Genomic DNA, 24,584 nt, shown 5'->3' with positions numbered 1-24,584 from the left:
CCTTGCTTGAGGGCCTGTCCTCCACCCTCTTCACAGATGTTCTTGCACCTTCCAGGAGGGGACTGAATGTGCTGTTTCCCTCTCCTTCCTGGGCCTGCTGTCTCCAAAACTCAAGGAGGCTGCAGTAAAACCAGCCTGGCCCAGGTTCCTCTGGTGCCTGAAGGGGCTCAAACTATCCAGACGACAGTGGCTGATTCCCAGCCACCCATCCCTTTGTACCCTTGTGCCCTGTTGAAGAAGTGGCCCATATTATAAACAGGAGAGCTAAGGTCATCAACAGTTTGTGCAGGTGTACAAAGAAACTGCAAGTCAGGGCCTGGTGCTGTGGCTCATACCTGTAATCCCAGTCCTTTGGGAGGCTGAGGCTTGGATCACGAGGTCAGAAGTTCGAGATTTGCCTGACCATCATGGTGACACAAATGTCTAATAAAAATACAAAAATTAGCCAGGTGTGGTGACAGGTGCCTGTATTCCCAGCTACTCAGGAGGCTGAGGCAGGAGAATTGCTTGAACCTGGGAGGCGGAGGTTGTAGTGAGCTGAGATCACGCCATTGTACTCCAGCCTGGGCAACAGAGCAGGACTCCATCTCAACAAGAACAACAACAACAACAACAACAACAAAAAGAAAGAAACAAGAAAGTGCAAGTCAGAGATCCTTGTCTCAGCTCCTTCTCTTGAAAAATGACTCCATGCCCTGAGATGCTATAAATGGAACAGTGTGAAGTGGTTTCTCCCCAAGAAACTGCCCCCTGATCGGTTCTCCCATTAGACACCTGCTCCTCCAAGCCTGGCCTTCTCCTTATTCGCTTCCCCTATGCCTCCCCCGCCCACCATGCAAGGCGTCTCCTTGTCACAAACGTGATCTCTGGTCCTACCTTGCACTTGGTGCTGGAGGCTGTGATCCCCTCTGCCTCTGTCTCCCATTGTCTCTGACGTCAGCTTTCAGTGTGCCCGGGTCTTACCTGCTCAGGAGCTCTATGTATGCGCCTGTTCTCTGATTTTTTGATTATTCCATCATCAGCCCAAAGCTCACTGGGTCTATAGGGCTGAGAGGTCATTTTTATTATATCACTTTAATTATTCAGATAAAAGACTCCCAGGCACAGATTTATCACCACTGCCTAAAGAAAAACAGAGACACACATAATTCCACTTTGAAAATCCACACTTAAAAGCAAAAATATGATTCAATTGAAGGTATTCAGAACAAAAAAATCGCACATTGAAAAAGCCTGATGGTTCTTAGCATTTCAGATAAATTGTGTACAGTTATGGGCGTCTTCTGACTATTTTCAGGACTGCGAGCTGATCGTTATCTCTCTTTTTCAGATAACAAAACGTGTCTATCATCTCCCAGAGTGTAAACTAATCTGTGGCTGGAAACAAACAAACCAATAAAGAAACAAAAGAAGATCTGTCAAGAAAGAACTGACTTTTCAAGTGGTGCGTAATGTTCCTTGAAACAGAGGTGATGGGTAGGTAGAGACAGAACCATCAAACATCCAGGCTGGACCTGTTTCTCTCTGGGCAGCAATCTGTTCCATCTCACGATAAAACGAGGCTTGAAATCAGGCGTTCAATTTCACAAACTAAACAGGCATGTGTGCACACGCACGAGCACACCATGCATGTCCCAGTGCACACATGTACAACCCGCTTCGTAGGGTCGCAGCGGAATTCTCTCTGCAGGAAAAGCGCTCTGCTGATTTGTGGCTTTCTCTGGTTTGCCTCCGGCTGGGCCTCAGGATGCAGGACTGGCCAAGACGTTAGGTCAGAGCTGGAATATGCCAAGCTCTTCCCCATCCCTTGTCCATGCGCAGGGCTGAGCAGTGGTTAGAAGGGTAAGCGTGACACACCCGGAGACTCGTCCCCTCTACGGCATCTTCTGTCTTGCGTCTTTCCGCTGTGGGCCTTTCTTCTTAGAGTAGCTTTTGATCACGCTCACGGGTTGTCCACTTCTAAGGAATGGCCATGTTTCACAATTCCTCCAATTTCCTTTCTTCCCCTAAGGCTCTCCCTTTCCCTGGATGTTCTCATTGACACCTGTATTAGAGTTTTTCGGAGAAACAGGATCAATAGCACATATAGGGATATACAGAAAGGTATTTATGATGAGGGATTGGCTCAAATAATGGTGGGGACGGAGAAGTCCCACAATCTTCCACCTGAGAGCTGGAGGCCCAGCAAAGCTGCTCATGTGATTCCAGTCCAAGCCCAAAGGCCTGAGAACCAGGACCACTGACGTGCAAGAACAGGGGAAGATGGATGTCTCAGGTCCAGCAGAGAGGAAATTCACCCTTCCTCTGCCTTTTCGTTCTATTCAAGCCCTTAGCAGATTGCATGGTGCCCGCCCACATTGGTGAGGGTGATCTTTGCTCCGCTTACTGAATCAAATGCCAATCTCATCCAGAAGCACCTTCACAGATATGCTCAGTAGGAGAGTTTCACCAGGTATCTGGGCATCCCTAAGCCCAGACACATCATCAGCTGAACCATCATAACACCTAGGGCTTTAACTTCCAATCATATTCTGGTGTTTATGAAACGTTGACAGCCAGCTCATCCCTCTCTGTTGAATCCTGGGTGGTTTCAAAGCCTGCTGGTCAGCTCTGTCCCATTCTGCAGGCACCACAACCTCCAGCCATTCAAATAAAGTAAGTGTCCTTGCTTGCTCTACTTCTGACCTGTCCTTCACAACCTGCTTCTTCTCCAAATTACCTATGTGTAATCTATGACATTCTCATTATTAGCCCAAAGTAGAAATCCAGTACACACACACACACACACACACACACACACACACACAATCCCTATATCCCCTTAATTTGTTTTCCAAATTCTGCTTCTTCTGCTGCTGAAACATTTCTGGAACCCCCGTTTCCTCTCATGCCCACTACTATTGCCCAAATTCAGGTACTCATCAATTCTTGGCGGTGTGATTTCTAATGCACCTAATGGGTTTCTTATATCCAGGTCCTCCCTTATTCTCCCATCTGTCGTCCACTCTGACCCTAGATTGGTTTTTCACATAGAAGGCTCTTATTTTCCAGCACTTATAGAATAGGCTTCTCAGCACGGCACTCGAGACTTTGCAAATGTGCTTTCAACCACTCCATGCACCTGTGCAGACTCCTAGTCACCACGCCCCTCTCTTCAACACCTGTGGCCCATCACCAAGAGGCTGCCTCAGCCCTTTTCAACTCTGCATGTGTCCCTCCACTAGGAATGCCTTTCCTCTCCCAGCCTTGGCAAAGTACACTTTCTCTTGTAACGCTGTGTGCTGTATACCATAGTTTATATGCCCCAGGCTCCAGGACATTTGGTCTTGTAAATGCAAGTAAGGGGCTTATCACAAGCTTCTCACCTGCCTCAAACACAGGATGTCTGACCCTTTCTCATGTGTAGCTTGGTGCAGGCTCAGGATGAAATGAGGCGGGTGGGCAGTGCTGAACATGGAGATGGTTCTGGGAAGCCTCTGTGTGATTAATATCACAAGGCCTCGGGTATAGACCCCGGCAGCTTCTCCTTCCCCTGGCGTGTCTCAGCCAGGGGAAATGGCTTCCTTGCCATCCTCACTACCACACTGTGTTCCTGTTTGCTACGAGGACACAATCAGCATCACTACCCCCATTCTCCTCGAAGCACTTTCCATCGGTTTTCTTATTCAAGGCAATGGTTTTTAATCCCCATTACACAAATGAGGAGATACAGATTCAGACAGAGCAGGCAATTTTTTAACGCGGCGGTTCGCCCTCTGATTTTCTGGACTAGAGTCATCCTGTGTAATCTCTGCCTCCCTCCCCTGGTCTCTCTCCTTTCCCCTGTCCTCTTTCCTCAAACATGTGTCACCTCTGTCTTATTCTCTGGCCACTCACCCCACCATCCTTTCTTGGCTCACATCTGAAGTACTCCAGGCTATCAGATTGGGTAAAAATTCAAAGACATGAGAAAATGGCAGGCATGGAGACAAAATTTTGGCCAAGATAAGTGGTAGCATCAGAAGGAATCCTCCCCCATGAATCCCCCCGTGCCCCGTCAAGCTGCATCTGCTCATAAAAGACCAGCCTCACTCTGATCTCCTGTGTCTTCCACATACTGTTGATCTTACATTTGTTTTCTGCATCTTGAACAAAATAATGGGGTGTAGTCATAGTTGATGTTCTCCAGAGGATTTGACTACACACATACAAAGTCTCTGATTAAAGAGAGCATGCAACGTTTACCAAACTTCAGTGGAAAAGGATTTCCCAGAAGACCTTTGGAAAGGTGTATCCATTCTCATCTCTAGTCATGGTGTCTGGGTAGGTCTTCTCAGGAGTCCTGGAGCGTCAGGGGATTCCTGATGGAGATCAACAGGAGTCTCACTTTGAAAGTCACTGGCGAAAGAAGAATTGACTTTGGATTTAGACAACCTTGGTTCAGACCTTACCTTTGCCTTTGCAAATACTAGAATTTTGAAAGAATTGCTCATTTTTATTCAACTTTTCATTTTATTTTGACTTTCAGTTTTTTCTCTTAGAAAACAAAACAAAATGAGCCGGGCACGGTGGCTCAAGCCTGTAATCCCAGCACTTTGTGGATCACTAGGTCAAGAGATCGAGACCATCCTGGTCAACATGGTGAAACCCCGTCTCTACTAAAAATACAAAAATTTAGCTGGTCACGGTGGCGCACGCCTATAGTCCCAGCTACTCGGGAGGCTGAGGCAGGAGAATTGCCTGAACCCAGGAGGCGGAGGTTGCAGTGAGCCGAGACCGCGCCATTGCACTCCAGCCTGGGTAACAAGAGCGAAACTCCGCCTCAAAAAAAAAAAGAAAAAAGAAAAAGAAAGAAAACAAAACAAAGTAATGAAACCTACCTCAAGGCATTATTGCCAGAATAAAATAAAATCAATTAGATTAATCCATTAAATTATGACATAAAATAGCCATCCTGTGGCTTTTCATATAAATAGAAAAAAATGCTTTTTTTTTAACATCAGAATGAATATTTTATTAAAGTATAATTACTCATAAAAGAAAATATAGTCCATTAAGAAAGTGGTTGTTTTTTTTTTTAGTTTGAGAATTACATGCTATTAATGTGTTTGTATCATTAGAAATTCTGCAGAGGTCCCTACAGAAAAGAATTAGAACCATTTCTTTTTATTTCAACTTTGACAGTGTGGTAGCAGGTCTCCTGAAGGTACTGCCTCTGACACCTCCTGGAAATCCTGCGTGCATGACTACAAGCATTATTTGAATGCTTGGCTGAGTTCAGGAGAGTGAAGAGCTGAGTGTTGGGAGATACCGGGAAGACACAGGAATGCTTTTCCAATTTGTGCACCGAGGGATTGGGGGCAATCACCACAGGAGACAGAAGTTGAGTCCTTAAATCCTTGGGTCAGAAATCAAAACTTACACCCATCTTCTTCTCTACCTATCCAGCTAAGCCTGGTCCTTGCTGGGCTAAACCCTCGCTGAAAAGTATGCAAGAAAAAAAAAACCTGCCTACGATCTCAGGGGGCTGGAACGACTCCCAGGCTGTGTCTACATGGGTGTGAGTGCGGATTACGTAAAACACAGGTGGCGGGAACTTCCCTGAACGTTTGTAACCACGGACCTAACTCCTAAAGGGTGAGGGCTGTGATGGAGATGATCAAGCCTGGGAAGCCTGGCGCCCCTGGTGGAAACACACGCACACCACTCTGGGGAAACGAGATTCCCCGTATCCCCAGTCCCCAAATTCATGTGGAACAAGTGTGCTTAAAATGCTTAAAGACATTTAAAAACGGAAATATCGTTATTAGAAAAGACAAAGGATGCTTCAAAAATACAAGATAGATTCTGGAAAAAAAATGGAACTCGTTAAAAAGGTATCATTGAAATTGGGATAATTTAAATGAGAGGAGCAGCATATATGATGCTCATGAAAAAAGAAATAATGTGTGGTAGAAGAGATTTGAATAATTTGTCCCATATCGAGCCAAAAGAGATGAAGGTATTTCTAACAGGTAAATCTCATATTACCTGTTAGATTACACACACACGCACACACACACACACAAATGAGTATATACCTAAACTCATTACAGTGAAATTGCATGCTACTCAGTACAAGACATGATTCACACACACACACACACACACACACACACATACACACACACATGAGTGCATACCTAAACTCATTACAGTGAAATTGCATGCTACCCAGTACAGGACATGATTCACACACACACACACACACACACACACACACACACACACACATATGAGTACATACCTAAACTCATTACAGTGAAATCTCATATTACCTGTTAGAAATAACCTATCGCTGATTAGAGAACCAAATAAAACAGAAAAAAAAGTTGAAGAGGGGCAATATTCACAGAAATAATAAATATTTTTCCCATGACTTATGAAAGAATGGAGTCTGGAGAATCAGGAATCTCAGTAAGTCCTAAGAAAAACAAATGAGTGAATACCTAAACTCATTACAGTGAAATTGCATGCTACCCAGTACAAGACATGATTCTCACACACACACACACACACACACACACACACACATGAGTACATACCTAAACTCATTACAGTGAAATTGCATGCTACCCAGTACAGGACATGATTCACACACACACACACACACACACACACACACACACACACACATGAGTACATACCTAAACTCATTACAGTGAAATCGCATGCTACCCAGTACAGGACATGATTCACACACACACACACACACATATGAGTACATACCTAAACTCATTACAGTGAAATCGCATGCTACCCAGTACAGGACATGATTCACACACACACACACACACATATGAGTACATACCTAAACTCATTACAGTGAAATCGCATGCTACCTAGTACAGGACACCCACACGTGCACACCCACGCACACACACGCACACACAAATGAGTATATACCTAAACTCATTACAGTGAAATTGCATGCTACCCAATACAAGACATGATTAACACACACACACGCACACACACACACACACAAATGAGTATATACCTAAACTCATTACAGTGAAATTGCATGCTACCCAGTACAGGACATGATTCACACACACACACACACACACACACACACACATGAGTGCATACCTAAACTCATTACAGTGAAATTGCATGCTACCCAGTACAGGACATGATTCACACACACACACACACACACACACACACATATGAGTACATACCTAAACTCATTACAGTGAAATCGCATGCTACCCAGTACAGGACATGATTAACACCCACACGTGCACACCCACGCACACCCACGCACACACAAATGAGTATATACCTAAACTTATTACAGTGAAATTGCATGCTACCCAATACAAGACATGATTAACACACACACACGCACACACACACACACACAAATGAGTATATACCTAAACTCATTACAGTGAAATTGCATGCTACTCAGTACAAGACATGATTCACACACACACGTGTGCATGTGCACACACACACACACACTGAGAAAAAGCAGACCCCCAATAAAAAAAAAAAAAATTAGTCTGATAGCAGACATCTCAACAGTCATCAGGGAGGTTGGGGTTTACTGTGACTGCCTAAATTAAAGTCCATTCCCAAGGACATCCCAAATGGCCAAATACCCATCCCTGCTTGTTTACAGAGTGCCAACATTGATTGGATTTGCAGTGGACCGCCCCTCTACCTCCACCTCACTGAGCTCTGAGACAAATGGATTCTCCTATCATAAAGTAGGAATGAGTATCTGAAAGAAGCCTTTCCTGATTCCCTGTAAAAGTTCATTCATCAGGAGGAAGAGGAGTCTTCCCAGCCTTCACCACCTGTGGACAGCAATGTCCTTGCTGTGAAAGACACCGATAAGTAAGAAGTTGCTCATGGAGTCCATAAGATTAAAGACAATATTGAAGCTGACTCCTTGGCTGCCTGCCTGTCTCCTCTTTCTACAGGAGAAGCAAAGGCATCTTTTAAGGACAAAGATGACAGTCTTTGGGCCTGGCAGTGTCCTTGTCTAAAGACATACAGAATAATAGAAGATACTTAGAAGAATAGTGAATTGATATGTCTTTATTTCCCCCCAAAATTATGTTCCCTTCTAGCCTGTTGCTCCCAAGAAGGAGCCAGGAAGGGTGTTGCCCACAGCAACAGAGAGTAGATTCTCTTATGAGAACGAAGTGTCTTGATGAAGACTTTAAAACAAGGATGGATTTTCTTCATCTCCTTAGTCATACTTAGTTTTGAAAGTCAGATTTGAAAAGAGAAAAGAGATTTAAAAATTTTAAATCATCCCTTCTGAATAATAAGGCTCTAAGCCCTATCAATTTATTTTTATTATTTATTTGTTTTTGTTTTTGTTTTTTTTTTTTTTGAGATGGAGTTTCACTCTTGTTGCCCAGGCTGGAGTGCAGTGATGTGATCTCGGCTCACAGCAACCTCCACCTCCCAGGTTCAAGCGATTCTCCTGCCCCAACCTCCTGAGTAGCTGGGATTACAGGCGTGTGCCACCAGGCCTGGCTACTTTTGTATTTTTAGTAGAGATGGCGTTTCTCGATTTTGGTCAAGCTGGGGTCGAATTCCCAACCTCAGGTGATCTGCCTGCCTCGGCTTCTCAAAGTGCTGGGATTACAGGTGTGAGCCGCCGCACCCGGCTGGGCCATATCCATTTAATTATGATCATAGTGTTAGTGCTTTCCACAGAGAGTCTCCTGAGAATAGAGAGAGGGAGAGAGTGAGAGAGAGGTTGATGCTGCGGTTTGTTAGGGCCTTGGACTTGTCCTGGCAAAGTGGAGACTGCAGAAGTGAAGGAGAGGAGGTGTAAGGTGCTGGGTGTGGATGGTGGAGAAATGCCAGGTGGGCTGGTATCGCGTAGCTCTTTTCATATTACTTGAGTGTATCATTGCTTTAACATCACTTTCTAGCTGGGTGTGGTGGCACGTGCCTGTAGTCCCAACTACTCAGGAGGCTGAGGCTGGTGATCTCTTGAGCCCAGTTCTGGGCTGTAGTGCGCTACGGTGACTGGGTGTCCGCACTAAGTTTGGCATCAGTGTGGTGACCTTCTGGGAGTGGGGGACCACCAGGTTGCCTAAGGAGGGGTGAACCAGCCCAGGTCGGAAATGAAGCAGGTCAAAACTCCTGTGCTGATCAGTAGTGGGATCGCACCTGTGAATAGCCACTGCATTCCAGCCTGGGCAACATAGCAAGACCCCATCTCTTAAAACGAACAAACAAACAAAAAAACACATTGCTTTCTCAGAGAGAACTGCTGTGATCATCCGACACTACACAGTACCCTTCTTCCCCCTCATAGCCCTATTTTATTAGGCTTTCTTTGCCTTGATGCTTATGTCATATGCCTACATGCTGACAGGGTTCATGTCAGTTCTCTCCCTGGAGCACCTTCTCTGTTCTCTCTGGACGCAGCTGACCATAATGTTTATTCAATCTGTGACTGGGAAGGAAGCTAAGATTCAAAGGTGCTCTTCTCCGCTTGCCTCCAGGGCTGGGGCAGGAGAATGCTTTGTAGAGTGTGCTTCACACCATCATGGGCAAACTGGCACAGTCAGCCAAAGGAGAGGCTCCCACATGGATCTCCCTGAAGAAGTCAATGATGTGCAGGTGATAAAGTATAAGAAAGACGACAAATCTGGTCAACTGAGTTGGACAGAGATCAGCTCTGCCCTCCCAAGGCCATGGGAATCTGGCCCTGACTCTGTGGAGCGTCAATTTTCGGTTATACTCTGAGCCCCACCATAGTTAGAAACATCATTATGTGAAAAGAAATTCCCAATGGTCCCTAAACATCCTTCTCCTCCTTTAACAAATAAAGACATATGCATTTTGCATTAATACTGTGGAATAAATAACGAATTATAAATGGAATAGAAATTATAATATAGTGATGTGATGTCTGCACAGATTTTTATGGTCCCTGGAGTAAGTCCCTTTAGGAACACACATTATTTTCTCTGTTTAAAGATATTCACAACTCTTTGTTAATCCAGCTCGCCATACTCTTCGAGGGACACAGGGAGGGAAAATGTATTTGGAATTCTATGGGCTCCATTCTTCCATTTGTCTTGTGTGTTTTATCTCCCGCAACATTCTCCCATGTGCTGCTGGAAGATAACACTCTTTTCAGGTCTCCGAAGTTGCTGGGTTTTACCGTGTGTGTCCTAACACCCACAGGTGTATGTAATCTCACTGTAGCAGAGTGTTGTCATGTCTTGTTGACTAATTAAGCGCCCTCGCTCCAAATCTCAGCAGCTGAAAGTTCAAGTGTTAAATGGTGGGATACTGAATCCAGGAGGCAGTGAATGAGGAGGCGACTCGGCCCTGGCTGGGTTTTTACTTCTTGTTCTTCTGTTGTATTATTTTGTCTCTGTCTTGCCAGGTGCTGCCTGGTTGAAGATGCCAGTAGGCTCAACACAGAGCCAAATATATTGTCCAAAAGTGAGATTGGAAACTAGATCATATGTGATAAAAGACAGCAATTTATTTTATCTTGGTGTTACATCAGGAAAGTATGAAATGATCTAATCAATGTATTTGGTTACTCACATAACCAATACTGAGTGTCTGCTGCGTGCCAGACACAGGAAAATATACCAGGGCTAAACTGATCCATTAATACACAATCCAGTTGGGGAGAAAGACAAGTAGCAGATGATTGTAGGACAGCATAGTGAGAATTGGAAGAGACTTGTTTATGAGTCTTGGAAGTAGGAGTTGAATTCAGAGAAGGTGACATCTGAGCAGTGTAAGGACCTGTTGGATGAATAGTGAAGATGGAAGAAGGAGAAAAGCAGAATTTAGAAGATCGTAAAGGACTTCCCGTTCTACAGCAAAACCTTGGGCTTTTCCTCAAGGACTTGAGGAGTTTCTGAAGATTTCAACTGAGAAGCTTCAAGAGGACCTTGAGACCAAGCTAGTGCCCCTCAGTTGCTGTGTGAAAGGATGGCCTCGATGGGAAGAAAGAATCAGACAAGTTGACAGGACTCTACAGAAAAAGAAAAGAGACAAGGCTGGGCTACAACAGATTCTCAAGTTACGGAAGAAGCACAGGAATGGGGCTGGACAGGTCACTGGAGAAAGGAGAGTTGGAGTCGACTTTGGCTACCTTGCATGGAAATGATGATGGTCGTTGAACCCAGGAATGCAGAAAAAAAGACACTGTTTAGAGATGACATCATGATTTCAGTATGAGTCCATTTTAGTTTGAGGCACCAATGAGACACTCAGGAGGCGTGGGCTGGATTAGAGGTAAGTCAGAAACATTCCAGGTCAGTTAAAACCTGGTACATATGCGGTGAGAATAACAGTAGCAAGATGTAACTGTACAATACTGGTCAATAATAAAATTTAAAGAAAACCAGGAAGGTAGACTTGGAGCAAGCATGCAGAGAGGTATGAGGATCCAGAAACAAGTAATGTCCCAAAAGGTAACATGGCAGGGAATGGATATATGATTTCCAGACACCGTAGAACGTGTCTGTCCTGCTAGCAGACAGCCCTATTCCCTGGCCACTGCGAGGCAGTAGATGTGTTCATTAGCTGGGTTGTGAGGATATTCCAAAATGTATACATGTACAAAAACAACACATTGTGCACTTTAAATAAGTAAAATTTCAAATTGTCAGTGATACACCAATGAAGCTAAAAAAAAAAAATGGCAGCCAGGGGCGGCGGCTCAGGCCTGTAATGCCAGCACTTTTGCAGGCTGAGGGGAGTGCATCTCTTGAGTTCAGGTGTTTGAGACCAGTCTGGGCATCATGGTAAACCCCATTTTTACAAAAAATGCAGGAACATTAAGCGTGGTGGCACATGCTTGTGGTCCCAGCTACACTGGAGGCTAAGGTGGAAGGATTACTTGAGCCCAGGAAGTCAAGGCTGCAGTGAGCCATGATTACACCACTGCACTCTAGCCTGGGTGACAGAGTGAGACCCTGTCTTAGAAAAAAAAAAAAGAAGAAGAAGAACGGTGAGTAATTGTCAGTGAATGTATAGGGGAGAAAATGAAACAGAGAAGACCATTTCTAAGTTTTTCAGCCTTCTTGTCTTGAAGGAAGAGAGAGTCTTTGATAGAAATAGGATTCTTGAAGAAGTACTAATGCTTCTCAGCATCTAAAAATGCCTTTTAAAAAATAGTGATTCCAATTTCCCAAAGAAGACATAGTTTTAGAGCGTACAAGAAGAGTACTATACACTTTTTACCTAATATGTCTCTTTAAATTGTGTGTATTCACTTGGCAATAAACTTTGCACAGCCTTGATGTTAGTCCCTCAGTGAATTCCCATTCACTTTCACACCACTGTGCCACCAATGCGATTGCCATTCCAATGCAAACCCAACTGTGGTGGTCTTACCTCACCTGTCAGGAGCAATTTCATGACAGACAGCAGCAGTGACGTCTCATATGACTAATATTTCATTACTTTTACAAAAGAGGCAAGATTGCATTCATTACTATACTATGAAATATTACTGTAAATAAGTAAAATTAAATTATACTTGTCAAAATAAATGAACACTGCACATTCCATGATTCAGTGTCCCTAGTTCTTTTAATTATCTTTTTTCTTACTTGCTAATTTGTGAAATTTGCTGACTTACAATGGGCTCCCTTGTCATTAGTGAGAATGAGCCTGGTTTTGCTGGAAGACGAAGGGCTTTGCACACCCTTTGTAGCATGGCTCCTGGCGTTCTGTACCTGAAGCACCATGTTGACTAATTGATAGATGCTTTTTCTCTCATCAAGTTTGTTGTGAGCTACATATTAATTATCACCTTTTGAAATTGGTGATTAGGAGTTGCATGTTATCCAGTCAAATGGAAGTGCACCATTTTCCTCTAAAATAGGAAATTCCAGTGCAGAGTTATAATGGCTGAAATGGTTGCCTTATTTTTTATGTTATGCCTTAATGTTTAATGCTGTGTGTTTTCTATGAATGCAAAGAACAGACAATTGTGCTAGTTTCAAATCTGTTGCTCTGCTGAGCCCACATTAATGATCCATCACCTGAAAAAATACAGAAGTCATTTTGGCCTATGTGAAGCATGGTAAAGCTTTAAATCCAGGCAGTATTTGTTTGGTACCTGCCTTTGGTATGTATGCACTCCTTTGCAATTGTATATAAACGACCTGATTAATCCTCACAATACTTCAGTGAGTTAGGCGGTTTGAGTTTCCTTTTATGAGTAAGGAGTCTCAAAGGAGTTAAATAGACTTACCAAGTTCATGCACCTGGTGAATGACAGATGGGAACACACATCGTTACATTACGTGTTTTACCTTCTCCTGGCTTGATATCAGCTTATGTCAAACTGCCTGTAAATTGTATATTATTGTTAGGAAATACATGGATTTGGATGATAAATAAATAGGATACACGAAGAGAAAGACTGGGGAGGGGGTGTAGGAGAATCGTTAGCAGCAAGCATTGAGGAAAGGCTTACCCAGTTGTCTCATTTCTAATTTTTATTCTTTTTTTGTTAGAAAAAGAAAGATGTTTAAGAAAACTGAGAAAAGTAAAATGACAAAAGAAGTACCTGTCAGTGCTGCATTTGGGTATTTTGCCTTTGAACATTTTTTCTCCAAGTACCAAAGGTATTAAAACTCTTTTGTAAGGCCTTTGACAGGGCGCTGATCAGATAGAATTTTACTCTTCCCAGAACGTTTGCTGACACTCTGGAGCCTTCTGTGAAAGAGAGTGGAAAAGAGCCTGCCTGACCCTCTGAGAGTGGGTCACACAGCTTTCCTCCTGCTTTTTCTCGGACATCTTGGTCCATTGGGGTTGCTATAACAAAGTACTGTAACTGGGTGGCTTAGGAACGGCCAGCATATATTCCTACAGTCTGGAAGCTGGAAGCCTGAGACCGGGAGCCAGCATGATCAGGTTCTGGTGAGGGCTCTCTTCCTGACTTGCAGATGGCCGCCTTCTGGCTGTGTTCTCACATGGTAAGGAGAGAAAAAAAGAGGTAATAAGCTCTGTTTTGATTCTTCTAAGGCCACTTATTCTATTCCTGAGGGTGCTATCCTCATAACCTCATCTAATCCTAATTAGCTCTCAATGGCCATCCCTCCTGATACCATCAAATTGGTGGGGTAGGGTTTCTACATATGAATTTGGGAGGATACCAGCATTCAAACCGTAACACCTCCCTTGGGCTGTACACAAAGGAAGCCTGGAACTCTCACATAATGAGTGTTCACCCTGCTGCTATCAGGCTGGAGACACCACATAGAGGTGGAGGAACTGAGGAGCCCAAGGTATTTTCAGTGTTAACACTAGCTCTGTGAGTCTGCAAACCTGAAAACACTGCAGTGCCCAGCCTTGAGCCAGCTCAGCTTCCTCCAGCAGAAGCAGAGAGATGCTGTCATCATGTAGATTCTCCCCAGTCGCAGATTTTTGAGAAAAATGAACAAACTTTGATCTTGCTTTAAGCCACTACATTTTAAGTGGTTTGTCACATGGTCATAGTAACTAGAACACACTCTTGTGATATTTTTGTATCAGACATCATAATTTAATGTGTATATTATCTAAAAGAAAGGCTGTTCCTGATACATTTCTATGGTGTTGTTATAATATTCATATAACAAGAAAAATATTATGCTAAAACTGCTCATTTGTAAACTTCTAATACAATCATAAACAAAATTTGTTTGACAGAGATTTTACTGTGGCCAACTCAGTGGGATATGTTTTGCTAAGATGATCTTTAATTCACCCAACGAAAAATTCTAGGAGTTAAGCCTGTTGATAACCTTCTGTTTAACCAATTATGTATATTTTTACATAATACCTAATACTTCCCAATACTCAGAAATTGAATTTAATTTTTTTGCCAATTAGTGATCATCATACCAGGTAACACTATTATCTTCCAAAAGGTACCAGGTTGTTGTTTTTCAAAGCATTTATATATCCGATGATGCTGTAAAACAATTTGACTAACTACAATTCTTAGACCGCAGATTTCACGCACCAAAGTTCTAGAGCTGTGCTGCATAAACTTTTTACCACTTAGTGTTGAGGCGAAGTATAAGTCTAGTATTGTCTGCCTTTGTAGGTGAGGCACATACACACACTGAATAAATGCATGTCAGATTTTTCTTTTATTAAAACACCAACAGAATCAGTTTGGGTATGGATCTGGTAAGCATTTTAGAGTCTCATCTTTACATATGCAGGTCTTTGTAAACCTAAGAATCTCCCAAATGATGGGATATGACACTGAGCACAGTGTCACTAATTGCTCAGCGCAGTCCCCACCTGGCACCTCGGTGCCTGTTTTTCTGTGCCTAGGAACATCTCCCCTTTCATTTGTCTTCCTGTGGCTCATTTTCCTTCTCCGCAGCCAGGCCTCTACTGTCCCACACACGGTTTTCTTTACTTTAAAGCCTGTGTCCCTCTGACAGTATTCTATTTCTTCACTTGTTTGCTTATTTATGATGCTTCTTCTCCTGCTAGAACTTAAACCCCATGACAGCAGGATACTCATTAAGTTCTTCCCTACAGCCTGGTACCATGGCTAGAAGAGAGCCGTTGCCTCATGGATATTTGTCAAATGGATGGATGAACGAAGAAATGAATGGATGGATAGTTGAAAACCTACACAGAAATGGCAAACACTTTTTGAGGGGGATTTTGGATGCCTGCGGGCTGTCATCAGTCCCCACCCTCTCATCTCGTTTAGTTCTTGGTTCTTTGCTTCCTGTAATCCAGATCACATGAGCTTGATCCACCATGACTCAGCTTTCAGCCATAGCAATCGTGCTTCGCTCAGTCTTCAAGTATGTTTTTAATCACCTACTATGTTTTTATAGTTTTTCTTCCATCCTTCTTACCCCTTTTTAAAAATGTATCCAGGCTGTAGTATGAAATCTCCAGCACCTCTGGACACACACAGATGCTGCCTTTTCTGTTTACTGTTTTCCCTCTGCAAGTTGTAGTATTCAGTTGGTTACATCAAGAGAAGTATTTGCTTGGGACCATTACAAAAGCAGCGTTTCAAAGCAGCACCAAAAAGCAAATGACACTGTTTCCTGAATGTTCATGCTCAGAATTTCTCTACTACAGGGAGAATGAGGCAGGGGAGGGGCCTTCTTATCACACAAATGCATGCAAAAAATAACCTGTTAGTTCCACTGGCCGGGTAGTTGTAAATGCCTCTTAAATCCCTAAAGGATTTTTAAATTACATTACGTCTTTCAGTGGTGCAGGCTTTGATTTCTGAGGCTGTTAGCCAGATACAGGCTTTGACAAAAACTCATGTCCTTTTGTCTTTATGTCTTTGTTTAAATATATATCGGATGAATAAGCAAAGTGTCAAAGAGAAGAATTTTCTCATTCTGTCTTCAAATAGGTCATATTTCACAAATTGAGGTGTGCTCACAGAGAGTAACAGGTAATGCTTTTAAAAGTGAAATATTTGCCTATAATCCCAGACATTTCAGGGGGTGGGGGGTGCTGAGGCAGAAGAATCTCTTGAACCTGGGAGGCGGAGGTTGTGGTGAGCCAAGATTGCGCCATTGCACTCCAGCCTGGGGGACAGAGTGAGACTGTTTTTTAAAACAAACAAACAAACAAAACAAAACAGAAACTCTGAAACATTTGACTCGGAGTTCCAACAATTGTCTTAGCAGGTAGAGTTTCAACGTCATCAAATCTGTATTCATTGATGTATAGAAGATGTCAATCACAATGCATTTGAATCAGAGCCTATCATTTTCAATACAGATAAACTGCAGGCTACTCTCTCTCTGTCTGGCTTTTAAAAGTATAACCGGAAACTAGGCTTAATGTTTGGCCAAAAAGTGGGTATTTGCTCTTGATCTTAGAGTAAAGGCTCTCACTTCAACAAGACTTTTAGCTACTCTCCAGAAAAGCCAAACCTTATACCGATGCGAAGAAGAGAAGGAAGAGAAATGGAAAGGGGATGATGAAAACAGTTTCCTGCAAAGGGGAGAAAATAGCACTTCTTAACTGCCAGTACATGTAAGGCACTCTCCTGAGTGCTTGGGATGTTGTGTCTCTTTAAATTTATTTGAATAATAATCAGCATATAGAAATTGAACATAGATTCTGCACCATTTCTTTCAGTCCTTTAGTATGGTATTTCATTCGTATTTGTAATACCTTGAAAATTACTTAATTTGTCATTAAGTTGCTGAGGTATGCCTTTTAAAGTAATACTTACATAGACCATGAACCAGACTGAATAAAAGGAAAGTCCCGCAATCTAGAACATTGTTTTTGAATTGACATCTACCCAACACTTTGTCCTGAGTTTGCTTAGCATACAGAAAGGAGTCACATACACAATGAACATTTGAGGATTGAATTTTAGTTTACATAACTGTAATGAGTAAACACCAAATGCTAGAAGCTCACTGCCTCCTCCACCCCAGCGCACCTGAGAGAGTCCAGAGGCACATTTCTATGTTAATCCACTTATTTATATATTTTTTATATTTATACATATAGTTCATAGCATATCTAAGCTCATGTCTGTCTTAGGATTTGTAATTTTAGCAGAGAGATTATCACCTTAACGTTTTCGGGGTTTCAATATTTTGCCTTTCCTGGGCCACATTAGAAGAAGAAAAATTGTCTTGGGACAGACATAAAATATACTAAGTCTAATGATAGCAGACGAGCTTTAACAAAATGCTGCATAATGTCTTAAAAATATTTACAAATTTTTGTTGGGCTGCATTTAAGGCCATCCTGGGTTGCATGTGGTCTGCGGGTCACAGGTTGGACAAGCTTGCCTCAAGTAAAGTTAACAAATATTTACAATTATGTTTAGTGCTACAAATTAGAAGTGTATGCTAATATGTAATTGATATGGTTTGGCTCTGTGTCCCTGCCCAAATCTCACCTTGAATCTTAATAATCCTCACATATCAAGGGCTGGGTGAGGTGGAGATAATTGAATCACAGGGGCAGTTTCCTCCATACTGTTCTCATGGTAGTGAATAAGTCTCATGAGATCTAATGGCTTTATAAATGGGAGTTTCCCTGCACAAGTTCTTTTGCCTGCCACCATATAAGATGTGACTTTGCTCCTCATTCATCTTCAGCCATGATTATGAGGGTTCCCCAGCCATGGAAAACTGTAAGTCAATTAAATCTCTTTCCTGCATAAATTACCCAGTCTTGGATATGTCTTTATTAGCAGCATGAGAATGGCCCATAGTAATGTCACAGAAAGATATAATAGAGTCTGAATGATACAAATTTCTGTGTCCAACACCTGAATACCTGAACTGTGCTTGGTCACTAAGTTGCCATCTGCCTCTTAGGCACTCCAGCAGTGAGCAAGGATACCTGTACACTAGGATTGGCTGATGACGGCTTTCTTCTCTCTTGAAGAAATAAATGCCCATTTGATACGATGGCTTTTTCAACTAGCCAATAATCCCTGAAGTCTAGTTTCTTTCTATGGCCTTTTAGAAAAAGATACATGAGACTCTTGGAATATAAGCAAAAAACTTATAAAATCCAATGTTGATGCAACTGGTGTATTTTTCTCACACTCTAAAGAGTAATGAGGATGATCAGATGATGAATTCTGCGTACCGAGGAGAACACAGGTGCAAAAGAGAGATACTCGTAAGTGACTAAATTTTATGTTTCTCTATAACCAATGTGTTCCTGTGTGTTTCTACATTGGCCTGCATGTGATTTGGGGCTAGAGGCATTGGCCTGACTGTTAGAAAGCTTGAGCTGCTTACCCTGGTTCTGTTACTTTATGTGTGAACACAGCAAAGTTTATAAGAATATATTCCCATATCCATTTTTCATTCATTTATCCACTCAGCAAGCTGTTTGGAGCTAATTGCTGTGGAGGACAAGACATGGTGATTTTATATTCGATGGTCATAAAACACAGATGTAAAATTGTATCGATTAAAAATAAGTATGTATGAGAACCTTCTAAAGCTGGTCAAACTCAGAGACTTGGTCCCTAAAGGAGATTAACATAAACCAACCCCTCTGGTGGTCAATTTTCAGTGCCAAGAAAGAAGTCTGTAGAAATAAACCCACTGGGCACAGCCAGGACATGGTCAATTCCATCTGCAGGGCTCAGGAGAACATTCATCACAAAGATGTAATCGAGACAATTTCTAAGGAGAAGTCAATGTTTGTTTTCAAGGCAAATAAGGGCCAGGGAAGCACACACTGTAGGTCTGAGGAACCATACAGGTTGGCTCATTCTGGGAATATAAGCATTTTGGAGTGGCTAGAAGAGAGGGAGTGAAAAGATTTTAAACATGAGATGATTATAAACTACATCTATTAAGCAGTTGTGTGTTAAGTTACGCTCTTCTATAGTAAAATTGTAAACTCACTTTGCCCGTCAAACCTAAAAAAAGGCACTGTCGCTATTTGATATTTTAATGATGGAACCAGTGCTCATGGTTACATAAAGAGCTCAAGGTTACAGAGCTAGAAAGTGTAGAAATGGAAGTTCATCTCAGACAGCTTGTGCTCTTAACCATTTTATATTCCAGAGAGAAAAGAGATCCCAGCAGTCTCAGATACAGACTAAAGATTTGGGACTTTCCTGTATTGTTTAGCAAGCTTGATCAACCAACATCTATTTTAGCAATTGCATTTGGAAGGGCAAATGAGAGAAGGTGGGAGGTTGACTTCAGAGAGAACAAGAGATAATTTCACTGGTCAAGACAGGAAGGAGTAACATTCTCCAAAAGGTGGGAGCAGCAAGACTGGAGAAGGGTCAGATAAGAAGACTGTTAGCATTGACAGATTTCATGAGCTTTGGAAACGGTCTGAGAGAAATCTAAGGTGATTACAGAGCAGATGAACATAAATGTCTTCAAGTCAAGATTATATAAACCAGTTGGTAAAACTAGGATTCAACATTACCATTAATATACTTCTTGCTGGCTCTGTCTACATTCGTGCTGGAAAATCCACAGTCTCTCCCATCCCATCAGAAGCCCTCTGGCACATTGGAAGCAATTTCCTTGGTTTGCGTAGAGCATCTGCCATATGCCTCTGGTTCTAGTTGGTTGATGACGGAAACGCCTCCCTTGCCATCTATGTTAGTTTGCTTGAGATGCTGTAACAAAGAACCACAAACTGGGGGCTTAAGCAACAGAAACTTGTGTTCTCAGAAGTGTGGAGGCTGGAAGTTTGAGATCAAAGTGTTGGCAGGTATGGTTCCTGCTGGGGGCTCTGAGGAAGAATCTGTCCCAGGAACCTCTCAGCGTCTGTTGTTTTGCTGGCCATCTTCGTGGTCCTTGGCTTCTAGATATATGTCTATCTGTCTGTCTCCACATGTTCCACGTTTGTAAGGGTTAGACCAGGGACCCACTTTACCCAAGCATGACCTCATCTTAACTGGCTACATCGGCAATAACCCTCTTTTCAAACGATGTCACAAATAAGGTGTGGGGTTTAGGACTTCAACGTATGAATTTTTAGGGAACACAGTTTAATGCATAACACCATTGAATGCCAAAAGTAGCCTGTATGGTCACAATAAAGGAGAAGGCACTCCTATCAACAGCCCGTGGTTGAATGATCACCACTGTTGATGTCCACCTCACTCATGCCAAAACTGCCATACCCGGTGTTTTCTGTAGGAGACCATTTCCTACATACAAAACCACAGGCACAATGTCATTCAGATCTCAAAGATTCAACCTCTCCAGGAGATCAAGCATTACCCATGGGGTCTGCACTCTAGCGCAACCGAGAAGAAGACCCGTGCTTGCTTCGATGGTTCTTACCCTTGCTTTATGTGGAGAGAGTAGGCAGGGGAGAAAAAGGCATGTATAGCGTTGGGGCCATCAGGGTGCCTTGGAGAATATGGCTCAATTCCCTCTTTCTCTCTTCCAGTAGTCTAATACATTCTGTAGCAATTCCACAGAAAGGTGCAGGAGGTGGCGGCCAAATCTAAGTGTGCGTATTAGGAAGGAATCCTTGGTGGTTCTGAAATAACTTCCGTTGAGGGCCGCTCTTCCACACAATGGTTCCTTTGATCCATTCCGTTCAGTTCTGTTCCATAGCCTTGGCTCATGGTCCCTGCTGTGGTCTCAGGGTTGGTGTCCCTCCGTGACTCTTGTTGGAACTGAATACCCAATGTGGTGCTATTGGGAGGTGGGGTTTTTAGAAGGTGATTAGATCATTAGGGCTCAACCATCATAATTGAAAGTTGTGTCCTTAAAGTTGAGTGCTGAAAAAGCCCTCTTGCTTTTTCTCGATGTGGGAACACATAGAAGGCACCATCTGTGAGGAACAGGTCCTCACCAGACACTGGACCTGCCAGCACCTTGATCTTGGACTTTCTGGCCTCCAGAACTGTGAGCAATAAACTTCAGTTTTTTATAAATTGCCCAGAGTTTTTTTTCCCCAAAACTTTTATTTTAAGATCAAGAGTACATGTGTGGAATGCACAGGTTTGTTACATAGGTAAAAGTGTCCCATGGTGTTTTGCTACACGATCAGATCATCTCGTAGCTGAAGTATTAAGCCCAGCATCCCTTAACTATTCTTCCTGATGCTCTCCCTCTTCCCACCCTGCACCCTCTGGCAGTGCCCTGTATGTGTTGTTTCCCCCAAGGTGTCCATGTGTTCTCATCATTCAGCTCCCACTTATAAGTGAAAACACGTGGTATTTTTATTTTGTTATAGCAGTCCAAATGGCTTAAGACATACTGTAGGTTTAGGTTCAACCATTTTGTTTGTTTGTTTGTTTTAGGGAGTTTTCTTTCAGGGACTTTTCTACACAGAGATGCACCATTTTTCAGACATAGACAGACATACCTACATTTAAACATAAGGTTAGTTGATTCACCACAGTGAAGCAACTTGCTCAGACGACTGTCCAATAGCAATATGAACTATTTGCCTATTAGAATATGAGCTCTCCACATTTCGTAGTTAGTTATGTCCTATGGTGCTTGGTTTGTTCACAACGCTTATGAAATATGTTTGCCACAGAAAGGAATAGATGTGAATTACACATCTCCATATCTCTGCTTTGCCCTATCCACATACTCATATCTCCCCTACCGTCAATTCTCCACTTTGCAGCATATGGAGCCCAAGAAAAACTAGATAGCTCCACTCAGCTAGAACATTTATGTTCTTTTACCTAAACCACATCCGATGCAGAAACTGCTGCTGCTTATGTCATGTCACCATACAAGGTCACAGTGAGGACATTTTCAAAACTACAGGATTTTCGTTGTCTCTCTGAGAATTGCAAAGTCTGCTGAGTTTCATAAACGTTAATTTCAGTTAGACGATAATAACATCAAATAATGAGTCACATTCGTATTTCAAGCAAAAGCATCAAAGAATTTTGCAACTCCACGTAAAGCATTTATTGTCTGATATCTTAGAACCAACTACAAGGGGAGCCATAGACTTTGGTGTGGATGCTGTAGGGTGTGGTCAGTATTTCAGTTATTCTGTGGAGGATAATTTGGATACTGAGTGTAACAATAGTGAGTCAAGGCTAGGCTGGGTGATGTCATGGCCCAGTGGTCGGGCAGATGATTAGACAGTACCTAACTCATTATGGATATTTAATATCTGTTGAATAAATAAATGAATGGATGAAGCATCATGTGGGGGTTAAAATTCATTGGCTTTAAACTGCCTTTTAACCCTGAGAGACTGAGTCTATGATTCTCTGGTTCTATATCTAGCCCTATATAAAAGCAGTATTATTCTGTCTAAAATGTGTGTTTTATGTGAAATGCTGCATTGCTGCCATAGGCCCACATTCTGACATTCTGAAAGAGGAAATTCTCTCTGAATGTTCAATGCTGATACGTATTGGCTGGCTGGCATCATTCACGCCATCTGTTAGAGTGGCATTATGCCTAATTGCAAGGTGGCCTGACAGTTTTAAGGGACTCTGCATGCCAATCACATTTGAGTTTAGCTAGCTAACCTGCAGAACCCAGAGAATAACGATCTGAAAAAAGTTTCCCTGCTGGTAAAAATGCAACTTCAAGTGAAAAGATCATGCCTCATTAAAAATAGCCATATTTTTTAACAGTGGTAGGTATCCTTCATATAGCCTCTATTGAGTTTACCTTTCTCTAAATGACCATTGCTATGGTGATCTCATGCCAAAGAGAAAAATATAATGGACAAAGGCTGTATCTTGTCCAGCCAGAACCACTGACGCTTTACCAGTATTCAAAATGTCTTAAATTCTCCTGCTTGGAAACAAATGTATCAAGCTGCCTTAATTTCACAGCATTGTCTTTCTATTATAAGCAAACATCTGTTACCCTAAAATTCAGTTTATCTTTTGGAAAAGATGCAGTAGGAGACTTGATATGAGTGAATTTGCTTACCTCCTGGAATTGTCATGGAAAAGACCCAACATAAGCATTAAAATATGTAGATTGCAAAACAGGAAATTAAACTGCTTTCCTAACTCTGAAAATCTGAGAGAATATGTTTAGATTTAGAGCTGCTGGTCACAGATGAGAAAGTAGGCTCAAAGATGTTAAAAAATTATCCCAGATCAAGTAGACAGCTAAAGCAGAGCTAAGATTAAAACCTACGGCCCTTAACTCCTAGAACACACTTCTCATACACAGTTGTAATGATGTTAATTTTTTTGTAGTGAGAAAGGTAATCACTGCCTTTAAAGAAGCGTAGACTCACCAAAGCATTTGCTTTCCTTTTATTTTGCTGTTGCTTTAATGACCAGGATTTTTGCATAATAAAGCCAATTAGCCATGCACTCATCTGTATTTCATCAGTAAAATGACTTTAAAAAGTATTTTGAAGATTTGGTATTCTTCTATAAGCAAAGCCTTTGAAAAAAAATAAGAAGATTACTGCATCTTTTATTTTTATTAAGTAATCGTTATTTTGAGCCAAGCTCTCATCATATTTCCTGTGGACAGATGCTTTTGTGTTCCTGTATATTCCATAATATAGTGCTGAATACATAGCAGAAACTCAATATTCTGGACTGAATATAGATTAGGGAAATAAGAAAGAGTAGAGAGGATAGAAATGGAAGGCGAAGAGAAGAAACACTGTCAACAGACGTAGATAAGAATGATGTCTCTTTTTTAAATAAAGCCCAATTCTAGAGGACAACATTCCTCACACACTATTTATATTACAGCATTCTCTACTTAAATACATGTGTGTGCCTTCGTGGCTATCTGTAACTGACACATTGAGTGAACTGAACTCGACAGGCAAGTTAAGAAAGTTATTTTTCTCTCATTGCCATTTTCAAACATAATTCATTGTTTTTGTTTTTTTTTTTAATTTTTTATTGGATTATAGGTTTTGGGGTACATGAGCAGAGCATGCAAGACAGTTGCGTAGGTACGCACATGGCAGTGTGCTTTGCTTTCCTTTTCCCCTTCACCCACATTTGGCATTTCTCCCCAGGCTATCCCTCCCCACCTCCCCCTCCCACTGGCCCTCCCCTTTTCCCCCCAATAGACCCCAGTGTTTAGTACTCCCCTTTCTGTGTCCATGTGTTCTCATTTTTCATCACCCGCCTATGAGTGAGAATATGCGGTGTTTCATTTTCTGTTCTTGTGTCAGTTTGCTGA

The 24,584-nt window shown here is 42.2% G+C and overlaps 2 long non-coding RNA genes across 42 annotated transcripts in view; one reads left to right on the top strand and one right to left on the bottom strand.

Annotated features, from left to right (window-relative positions):
* LOC128928056 (uncharacterized) overlaps positions 1 to 24,584 on the top strand; it is a 119,074-nt gene that overhangs the window by 64,275 nt on the left and 30,215 nt on the right. For 16 of the 41 annotated variants that reach the window (XR_013526182.1, XR_013526196.1, XR_013526181.1 and 13 more), the window contains 2 exons: positions 1,331 to 1,444; positions 5,164 to 6,258. This is a non-coding gene — a long non-coding RNA (uncharacterized LOC128928056). Of the gene's footprint in view, positions 1 to 1,330; positions 2,676 to 5,163; positions 6,259 to 7,648; positions 12,544 to 24,584 lie in introns of those variants that run through there. The other 25 variants (XR_013526190.1, XR_013526208.1, XR_013526183.1 and 22 more) reach the window with 8 other exon arrangements.
* LOC144579195 (uncharacterized) lies at positions 5,978 to 6,421 on the bottom strand. The gene is made up of 2 exons (XR_013526219.1): positions 6,297 to 6,421; positions 5,978 to 6,009 (listed from the first exon to the last, which is right to left on the bottom strand). It is a non-coding gene; the product is annotated as an uncharacterized LOC144579195 (long non-coding RNA).

Source organism: Callithrix jacchus, chromosome 14 (genome assembly GCF_049354715.1).
Source record: "Callithrix jacchus isolate 240 chromosome 14, calJac240_pri, whole genome shotgun sequence".
NCBI classification, from domain to species: domain Eukaryota; kingdom Metazoa; phylum Chordata; class Mammalia; order Primates; family Cebidae; genus Callithrix; species Callithrix jacchus.
The sequence above is the reverse complement of the archived record's forward strand: the minus strand, read 5'-3'. Positions and strand labels throughout refer to the sequence as shown.